This window comes from Acromyrmex echinatior, chromosome 12 (genome assembly GCF_024713525.1).
Source record: "Acromyrmex echinatior isolate Ae372 chromosome 12, ASM2471352v2, whole genome shotgun sequence".
Classification (NCBI taxonomy): Eukaryota; Metazoa; Arthropoda; class Insecta; order Hymenoptera; family Formicidae; genus Acromyrmex; species Acromyrmex echinatior.
In genome coordinates, this window is record NC_141863.1 from 1,825,667 (window position 1) to 1,837,313 (window position 11,647).

At 33.8% G+C, this 11,647-nt stretch overlaps 1 pseudogene; it reads left to right on the forward strand.

Annotated features, from left to right (window-relative positions):
- The first annotated feature begins 3,283 nt into the window (after positions 1-3,283).
- LOC147907722 (small nucleolar RNA SNORD36) lies at positions 3,284-3,357 on the forward strand (annotated as a pseudogene).
- Positions 3,358-11,647: the final 8,290 nt, after the last annotated feature.

Genomic DNA, 11,647 nt, shown 5'->3' on the forward strand with positions numbered 1-11,647 from the left:
AAATATTAAATTGAAAACAATCGAAAGAAGTAAGTTTATAGGGGAAGAGAAAGACATTCAGACTGGGTTATTTCATCTTTCGATGAACTTTAGCACACTGTTTTACTCTCTTACACTCTTATTCTCCTTCACTCTTTTGTTTATCCAGTAGGTAAATTACCACATAGTTTATTCGATGAAACAACCAGTCCTTAAAGATACAGTAGTTGAGTAACGTTTGAAATGAGGTAATATATTGCATAATGTGTTTCCATCCTCCCCCTTCCTCCCCCAGTTTTGTATTATACGCACACAGACATTTATTGTTCTGTGTTAGGGATGATTTCAATCTACGAAGACAAAAGAAAAATTGAAGTCGTTGGTTTTCCCTCGGCGACGACGCAATATCCTTCCACGTAGTATTTCTTTATTTCTCCTTTTGGATAGATTGGCTCTTGGCACGTATTCGAATTTTCCATGCCGAGTCGCCCAAGACTTCTCTCTACCTTCTTCATTCTTCCTATTTCATTGTAAACGGGACGAGTATTTCAGAGTGCTGGGTAAGTCCTCAGCGAAAACATGAATACGTGATGCGGGTGTTTGATTATCTGTAAGATTCGATGTCGATATTAAAACGACGAGAACTCGATAAATACTGCGACATTTATAGTCTTCTTCCAGACGAGTGATTTATTTCCCTTAACTTTTTAGCGTCGCGTATGTTTCACAATCGTGTAAAACTCGTCGATCTTAAGCCCGATCTACAAAACATAATAACATTGCATAAACGTAGTTGTAGTTGTAAGAATTGACCAATTCCACTTGAATACGAGGAGAATATCCGACTGTGATTGGTGAATTGTTACAACTATGATCACTTATAACTACGTTGTAGTTTTAAGGCCATTGCACGTAAAAGTAGTTGTAATCGTAAGACCATAAAAAGCGATGAATTGATTGGCTACTGCGTCGAGGCTAAGCATTGTCGTATCCTCTGCGCAGAAGTAATACGAGTGAAACGTCATAATCTCAAAGCCATGATCATAGACACAAGTTTTCGTTCCGTCGAAAGATTACAATTAACGCCTTATCCCTATGACTAACCAATCGGAAAACAGTCACGTGACTTATCGCTTGCCTCGTAGCCAATCAATTTATTATTTTTTATGGTCTTACAGTTACGACTAATACTTTACGTGCAATGGCTTTTACGTAAAAGGGTCGCGGAATACCTTCGTAAATTGTACTGCTGACGAACCCGTAGAACTCCTGCATTCTCGTTCTTGAGAGATATGTATATATATATGTAGTAGGCAAAAAATACCAAACTACAAAATGGGTAAACTTTAAATAAGAAGAAGTTTAACATCTCATTACGAAGTTAGTTTTTGAAATTCACCGCGGTGTTATGCGGCTGATAGTAAATGGTCGGAGCAAATAAATGAAAAGAATGCAATTCGTAATTTGCTTCTGGCATTCGGAATGAGAGAGGAGGAAGAGAGAGAGAGAGAGAGAGAGAGAGAGAGAGAGAGAGAGAGAATTGCAATATGCTACTGAGTAACCATTATTGTATTTCGTCGAGTAACGGATTGCTACTTGCAGACGCGTTCTTAAATTTAAACGTTTTTTTTTTAAATAGCGTTTTCTAACGCCAAATTAAATTATCAGATGAAAAAAACCGTAACTATAAAATTATACTGAAAAAGAGTCTAGTAATAGCTACCAAATATTGAGTAAAATAATTTTAATCAATGTATTCGGTTAATACAATCAAAAATAATTTTGCTGTTTTAAATACAATATTTGGTTATTATCAAACGATTAGTTATATCATTATGTTTGATAATACTTCTAAATATTTATACAGAAATAACGATTTTGTTGAAATATCTAAAAATTTAACTAGACACATCTAAAAATAATTTTGGACCATCAAAATAATTACGTAAGAAACTCAAACATAAAGAGCAATGCTGTAAAAAGCATTGATATTCTAACAAGTTTTACATATAATTATTTTAATAATTCAACAAAATTATTTTTAAATCTGCATATAGCTAAATTCTTAAAGATACTTCAATAAAATTGTTTTTTTTTGCAAAAAAGTAAAATTATTTTTTATCATATTAACCAATCACTTGAAATTATATCAACATTTGATGATTATAATATTATCGAACTCTTTTTTTAGTACATTTTTTATGTATACATGAAGTAAAAAAAATATAAAAATCTATTATTCTTCTATCAATATTTTCTATAAAAGTAATCTTTTTTACATGGATCCTTTAACAGCTAAATACTTTTAATAAGTCACGTTACTATAAATTCTCTCTTTTTCTCTAACTTCTTTAATTAAAATATTTCTCATTGAAGATAGAGCGTTAAAGTTTTGTCTTATGTTTTGCCGCGTTAAGAAGAGCGAGAGATGGGCTCCGTTTGTAAAATAATTTTGTCTGTAGAAGAGTTAATGGTAAAAGAAACGGTCATAAAACTTGGTCTGTCCACGAGGAAAATGAGTTTTCTATGAAATTTTAGTTGACAAAGAAAGATGCATGAAGTGTATTTGCCGTAAATTCGCCAAGTAGAAAGTCGAAGACATAAATGTTCACCCTGTTCTCTTTTCTTCGCCAAGTTCATCAGAAAATGACCTCGACATGCGTCCTCTGCGTGGAGATGCAACGTCGAGATGCAACTCGTTTCGTATGTTCTTCTGGTATTAAATAAGACAAATCTAAAATCTTTTTGCAAGTTCGTCCGATGCTATTTCGTACTGCGCAGAGATTGAAGTATTAAATTCTTTTTATTGATGATGTATTAGCTTCAACGCGCAGTTTGTATTTCGCACCTTAATGAGAAAAATTCTTACGTCGTGGATTAAATCCTAAATAATTGATAACGTCGTGTTACCAAAATAAATATAAAAAACGCAAATTTAAAAAAAAGAAAAGTAAGAAATTTAAAAATACAGTTTATACGATTAAAAGAAAATTCAATTAAATATATTTCAATAGAGAAAGATTTAGAGGTAAAAGTTATAAAGATTTATACGTAAAATTAATATATGAGAAGCAAACTTTCAAAATGCATTTTGTTCAAAGTTTGTAATTTTCAGAAAACGAAAAAAAAAAAGAAACTTTGCACATAAGAAAATTACGCACAGGAAATAACAATATGCCAATCAGTAGGATGTGAAATATTAAACAAAATTGTTAAACGATTGTTAAAAATGTACAACAAATGCATTTTGTTTCTAGTTAAAAAACATAATGCACTCCGAAATATCTATGTATTTCAGCATATAAATTAACGATGAAAAAAATGCTTTCTGAACGTTTCAGAGTAGCTTATAATATGAGTTTTTCAACACTGAACACTACGCCATCTCTAACTAAAAAATAAAATTTTTGACAAAATACATTTGGGAATTCTGCTCTTCATATATATAATTGAATAAATACAAATAATGAAATAATAATAACGAAAAGGGCTACGAGCCTACGAACGAATATCTAAAAATTTTAATGACATGTAATAATAGTATAAGAAAAACAGACATATGTTTCAATTCCGATTGAGTCATTATCAATGTTAATTGAAAATTTTTAATTTAATATAATAATAATAGTTATTTAAAATTAGACATTAGTTATAAATTTTAACGAAATTACAGATGTTAAATGTTCTTAAATCAGAAACGTATGGTAAGATGACACAGAACAGGCGACTTAGTAAAAATTCATTATAATGATAGATATTTATTACCGTGACGAGTACCATTAGAGACATTATATTTATAAAATTCTTGATTAATGTGAGTCAAGCAAATTAATGTAATCAATCTAATGATGAGTCAGTATAAAGAAATATTTCTTTATATAAAAAAGACACAAGTAATGAGAGATATATATGAGCATATATGTAATGGAGATCAATTGAATTTTTCGAACTATATCAACTGTCGTTTGAAGAAATATATTTGAATAAATATAATATTATTATAACTATAAAATAGTTTATAAAACTATTATATATATATGAATATTAATTCTACATGCAACTTATATAGTTGTCACCTTTATAGTTATTATTAAATTTTCAGATTTTCTCTAAGCGAGGAATTTTCTAGCGAGACCAAGTAATTCTGATAAATATTCCAATTCTTATTATTATGCATAGTATGTCTATAAATAATTCGTAATAAAAGAATATCCCATGATCAGAGAGAAATCTTAGAGCCGCGGATAGCTGCTGCAGAGAGAAAGGAAGAACCTTCTCGGCTTCATTATTGTTATCGCTCCGTGCGTCGACAACGGTGCGGTCCGAGATATTCATCAGCAATTCTCCTAGCGATACCGTCCTGAAAGAAATTAATCTCTGCCTTCATCCCACCGACGCGATCGCATTTTTATTACGGAGTGGAGTCCGAGCGGCGTAATTACGGCGAAAATACCAGCGCGGAGGGTTTCGGTTTTCACGGGTAATCCTATCTCCCTCTTCAACGTTTGTACCATCTCTTTGACTTCAAACCAGACGGTATCCGCCAAATACGTTTGTAGCCGAGGATGTAATAACGCAACCTCAATGACACGATGGTTCCTGTGCGTCTGATACCGCGGTAAAGCGGTGATCTCGAATGCGCCTTCTGTATCCCTGTGATCTTAGGAACAAGGTGCGGCTTAACGTGCCAGCGAAACGTCCATTGTTAATGGATCGAGCTCACATTTCCCCGTTGTGTACCCGGCAAAGTGGAAACCAATGGTGGACAAGATGTAATTTCATTATTAATCTTGTTCCTCGCACGGGATGTTACGACGTGGCGACATATCCGGAGGATCTTTCTGGCTTCGATTCTCTTCCATCCGTCCTCTCTCTTTCCGGCTTTATTCAGACCAAAATCAATTAAATCAATTAAATTGAACTGCTTTCTTTTGTTAAAACATACGTATTCATGTTATTCCGCTGTAATGATGGAATAATTAAATGGAGCTCGCTATTTGCGTATTGACTACGAGCTTCCAAACATGATATGATTCCAGCTTTTCACATATGGATAGAAATATACTTTTCATAATTGCGCTTCTAATTATTAAGTTCCAAATTTTGAAATTGTACAGGAAGTTTATAAAATTGATTTAGTCATTCGAATAATTTCGTAACGCAAACGCGAACGGATCTATCAAGAGTTAATTGCTCATCTCATTACACTGATGCGTCGATGAATAATAAAATGCATAGTGGATTTGTACTTCGCTATATATTCGCGCGTTAATCAAGATTATCATGTAAACTTTTAGTGTGTTATAACAAAAAAAATAGTTTTGCTGAAATATCTAAAGATTTAGCTAGATCTGAAAATAATTTCGTTGGACTATCAATATTTATTAAATTAAATAATTATGTAGAATAGCTGATCACAAGCCGATCAATACAAGTTTCATAAATTTTCTATTCTATTAGTTATAGTTATTAGTAGTTATGGTTTATTATATTTAATGACTATGCCAAGACTTTGTAAGTTAATTGAAATTCCTTTTCAACTTATATCACTGTTATTTCTTGGTTATTTCTTGAATAAACCTATACTTTTTTGTGTGTAACTTGCAATATCCCACACATAAATATGAGTTATTTTTTAGAAAATATATTTTTCTTCAAAAACCAATCAATATTTATTAAATATACTCCATGCATTTTTAAATATACATAATTATAAATATAAAAATTAAGACAAAAATATCTAACATCTAAAAGTACTTTTGAGAGGGTAAATTTTTGTGGTTTATGATAGTCTCGCTAGATTTTAATACAAAGAATATTGTAACAAGATAGTGAAACAAAATAACTAAGCAGGCAGATGATAATCATATATAGAGAAGTGCAATTGATTATATGTATAAATAAAAAATAATTCAATTGATTTTTATAAAGAGACAAAAGAATGGACTTAATTTACAAAGTGACACAGAATCTTTACTAGAAATATACTCTCCCATTATACAAGCACTTTCCCCTTCCAAAATATTTCCCGTCATCTTTTCTCTCTTCTTTGAATTTTTTCATCACTCACAATTGTCGATTTTTTTGTTACTTGTATCTGTATCAGTTTAAAATAAGTTGTCAAGAAGCATGGAAGAGCATGACACATTTTATCTTTTGAAATCTGGTCTTAATACTGTTTGCTGTAGATACATTATGCGCTGTAATTTTGATCATCTTGTTAGTAAGATATTAATATAAATCAGATATTAATATAAATCTCGCGACATTTTAATTTACGTAAATTCTCAATAGTTTTAATTATTACTTTATATAGCAATATATTATCACGTTTTTATGGACAATTATATCTGTAAGCGTTTGAGAAGAGACTCAATAACCGTATATGGCAAATTATTATTGCTAACTGATACTTTGTAATAAGGGATTTCTGAAATGACACCATGGACAGGTGTAAGACAAGATCCTGTAACTTATTGCGGTCATATCAAGGTTTTCGGATTGCACACGTTGCTTCAAGATTGAGATTTTTAATATTATAAGCGCTAGACTTCTGGAATTTTTAGTATGTCATTGTAATTGTTTTAATGTAGTTGTAACATTGAAAATGACCGGATGGAAGGTCGAAACGTCTGTACTTTGATTAGTTAAATATAATGTTTAGTAATTTATAACAATAGCGAAAAATATCTTGCTTGTGCTCTGAGCCCTTTAACGATTATTTTGATTATATATATATATACATTAAAAAAAAAGTATTTAACAGATATTTTTCGATTCCTCTTCAGACTTCAGAGAGTGCTGTCAACGATGAATTATAAGATATTCTAAACTTCAATTTGAAAAAGGCAGATAAGTGTGTGTTATGCACTTGACTGTAAAATAAAGAGATTGAAAATATCCAATCGTAAAGAACGGAAGATTATAGTGACGCCGTCTTTTCAAGTGAGAACTTGGAGGCGACGCGGGAAAGTTTCTTCTGGAAGGGACCTCGTCGCGTTTTCAGGACACGGTGTCACTTGCACGGCAACCGAAACTGTTAAAGGCAATCGGGTGCCAATTCCGGGAGGCAGTGCGCGTCTCGCGAAATTAAGTTAATCGGAAAGAACCAATTTCTTCCGGGAAGTACTGCGGCAGTGCTACGGGCGATGCCTTCCGAATCAATACTTTACTCGTCGCGGCGAACCCTCGGTGCAACGCTGCAGAGTGGCTTAACGTCGCTTTCAACGATAGCATGGCAGCGTACGTCTACATTTACGAGGTTCAAGTGCGTGCCGTCTGCACACCGTACGAACTTAACTGCTTTTCCGAACTTTATAAACCTGTTCGTCATCTAATTTGTAATTAACAGTGACTCCACTGAGTGTTTATTATTGACAGGTTTCACCGTGCGACAGTATTCGCAAGCGACTTCGGTGCGCTTATTCAATGCACGAGAGAGAGAGAGAGAGAGAGAGAGAGAGAGAGAGAGAGAGAGAAAGAGAGAGAGAGAGAGTCATTAACAAAATAAAAAGAATATAAAACAAGAGGCAGGAAGACAGTGGAGTAATTGACAAAAGTTCCAACTTAACACCGAAAATTGCCAACTCCATCCTCACACTCTCATTTGTGTATTAATATCAGCGATATTTTTTATCGTCGATGGCAGAAACTTCTTCTCGTTGGATTTCCATCGAATGTTGCTTCGAAAGCCGTTAAAAAAGTTTCTGCCATAATTACCTCTTTCGACGGGTCGATCGGGCTAAAAAGTTCGACCACATAAAAGTCGTAGCGTCGAAACCACGCGGATGAACGGCAAGCCGTTGGGATTCTTCATTGAGACCGCGCCCATAATACGATGCTATACGATCGTGGTATATAATCAATATAGTAAACACGGCTCTCCCTTTGTAGAGCAAACTGATAGCATTCTCATGCTTTAACAGGAGAGTAATGTGTAGTCGCTATTAGATGTTGATCAAAGACTTTATTATATATCTTATAGGTATCTAAATTTTAGAGCTCATTTTTTTCAATTTAATTTTAATCACATAATTTTCTATACGTAATTTTCTAAATTACAATTTCTTAAAATTGTATCTGCAGAAAGATGAAGATGATTAAGCTTAGTTTAAAATTAATCAGCGCGTGATTGATTAAATTTATATATAAACTACATGACTCGCTTATTTAATTCTTAACTGATATCGTGAAGAAATGATTAATCCTCGAAATATTTTTATTATAAAATCAAATTATATAATCTGATTTTGGCTCTAATATTAACCTGTTTTTATTGATTTTATTACATTGCAAAATAGAGCTTGACATTTTAAATTATTATTTTTATCATATCTTTTTAATGTTTATACGATAGCTCCGAGAAGATTTATCTATTTTTAATAAAAATTAATAATAAAAACTAAAACTTAATATTGCATTAATCCTTATTTAAAGCATGTTAAACTTTAATAACGCTGAAAAATTTGATACGAGTCCAATGGACCCATGACAACAGTTAAAGGTTAAAAATGGCATTGTATTAAATGGGATTCTTAATTCTTCGCTAGCAACTGGAATTTTTAAAAGCACCATCGGTATTTTAATCATGAAAATTCTGATTAGATAAATTTATATCCGTATAAAAGAAACAAGTAGATACAATCCTACTTCTATGGCAAAAACTTGTCTATGACAAAAGCTTTGATATTAAAATTTTTTCAGATTTTTATATAATTCAGAACAATAAAAAAATTGTTCTGTTTTTCGAAACCTCTATTGCTAACGAAAGAAATTAAAATGTTGCCAGTGAAGGATTAAATAAATGATTTATATAGTTTATATATACATTCGTCAATCACGAATGGTACGAATATATTAAATTTTATTACTTGCTATATTTTTAAATAGCATTTCTACTTTAATTTGCATATAAATCCGATAAAGAGTATTACACGATTTGCATTAAAAATACTATTGATTGCGTATGCTTCAATCATTTGAATTGCGTGTCGTATTAGTAACAATTCTCTACAAATTGCATGTTCGATATACAATGATATTTATCACAGAATAATGAAATAGCTTCTATAATGATCACCCAAATATCATCAGTCGAAGTTCTAAAAAAGTGTTTAATGCGATCATTCCACTACAGTGACCCGCATCGTGCATCTGTCGATGCTCGCGTTATTTTATAACAAAGCATACATATTCGGCAGGCGTCTCGCGTGGGAGCGACGGCGGGTGCGCACCCCGAGTTCCACTCGGGGGTGTCGCGGCGCGCCGTGAATCCGGCATCGACCGCGAAAACGGTAGACTCTGGCTGGCACCCGTTCGACGGTATGCGAAAACGACCGTCGGGCTCGGCAGTCCATAAGATTGCCTCTTACATACCGCTTAGCTGTGAGGAATTACGGCTAACCGTACCGAGTATCAGCGATGCTGTTCAGAGAAGGAAAACTGTTATAAGCGGCCTACACACCACGCCCGCGAACTGGGGCGGTGCCACCGCTGTGGAATCGATATCCGTTCACTCTTACCGGATTTTATTCGCTCGTGAAAAAAATAAAAGAGAAAAAAGGAGTGGAAAACGCGTGATCAAAAATGAAATTGTCATGCACGACGGGCGAAAAATAAAATCATCGCTGCCGTATAAAATAAATTGTCTATAATTGATAATTTCCATTTCACGGACGCAAAAATTATTCAAATTAAGGAAACCGAACTCTATGTGGCACTGTCCAGAATTGTTTTCTTTTTTGATCTGACCGTCAATTTTGGACTTAGCAATAAATTAAAAAAAATTATAAAGATTGAATAGAATATATAGGGGTTGGTTACTTTACTTCTAAACTTAAATTTACAATAAAGCAATATTTTTGGAAGATAAAAGTGAATGATGTATGTGTTACGTGTATTTAATTTCTTTCTTACGATTAAAAATACTGATATTGTCAATTCCTATGATTAAGTATAATTGATTGATTTACAGAGCGTCACACACGTTCAAAGGAAAAAAAGTAGAAATGAGAATTAATTTTGGCCACTAATGTATCTTACAGATCGACCGCGTCACAGTCTGCCGCGTATTAATAAGTTCGCTATGAAAGATAGAGCCGTCCACCGAAAATGTAAAAAATTGGATTTCCCATTTTAATTGCCATTAAATGGCAACATTAACGTTCCGTCAGTGCAATTATGCCGACGTAATTTTCTTAAATCTAATTTTTATCATCGCGCAGGTGCGAGACATTAAAGCTCCTAAGGCTTTGCCGAAATTGATAAAAAAAAGTACGGCGTTTAAAATTACATCTCAGTTGCGTCCGGTTGTATCCATCTGAATTTTGACCATTTTTTTTTGTGTACATAAACTTGTTTGCAGGAGTTGAGCTAACACGTCCATATTCTCTCCTATGAGCCGCGCTGTGTACATATTACAACATAGGGTACTGAATTATGCGAGGTGGATGATAAAAACTCGTGCTTTCGAGATTCGCCTCTCCTCGTTTAATCCGATTTAGAAACGCGTTCTGAATTACAGTTAATTCACGTGCTTGGTACATGCTGTAGTTAATTGCGACTTTACGACGCGTCGCTTTTACAGGATGCGACCTACCTATTATGGATGCGCGTCGAAGTCCCTTTATCCGTTCAGAAGATAGAGTTACACGTGTGACGAGGTTGCGAACACCAAGATAGGTGCATCGCACCCGCCGTGTAATGATAAAAAGCCGCACCTTGTAACGGAGCAAAAAGGGCGTCCCTTACCGGCAAAACAAACACGACGTCGGCAATAAAACGTAAAACAACCTTTGCAGTATAAATAGGGCGAAAGAGCATCTAATGGCTTCTTCGCCGTTCAACAAAGTGATAACCCGTAAATATCTCATAACCTTATTCGCATTTCATCCGGCATCCTATTATCGCAGAATCAGTCTGAATTAATAAAAATTTTAGATGTTTCATCCAAGCTTTGTTGCAGATAAATCTAATGACGCCTACAAGCGCTGAATTATCGAGGCTATTAACGGCATTAACGTCATCCAGAAAGTCCTACGCAGATCCATTATATAGCATTAATACGAAGTAAATAACAAAAAAATTAGAGCAGTGAAGAAATTTCTTTTTAAAATCTTTCTACTATCATATATCCATTATCTCGTTAGGAACACAAAAGAAAGAACGCAATAACAGATGTTACAGTTAATAGTGAAAATTGCCTAGACCTAGTATTATTAACGAGCTCTGCTTTCTCGCAATCAATATATCGGATTTCTTTCATCGCCAATAATATCAACGACATAGGCGCCACAAGAGTGTCATTATTCCCGTAGAGACACTCCCATTGGACACTGACGTCATCAAATAAATCCAAAATCAATTTTTCTCGGTAAGGGTACGATGGGCCAATCGCCCAATGTCTCTCCAGTGGCCCACAAGATGAAACAGTCTCGTCATTCTTATATCGTTACCGGTGTTGCTCGAGGGTTTGTTGAAGAGCCGAAGTAATTTTTCGTTCTTTATCCCACAGCTATGGTATCAAATAAAAGCAGCAAGTAAAAGTGAGAAAGAACGGTAAGAAACGGAAACGGAAAGTTATGGAAACCAAACTGATTGGAAATAGAAATGGAGCTTTATTATGCACAAATAAATTTGAAATATTTATAGAAAGAGAGAGAGAGAGAGA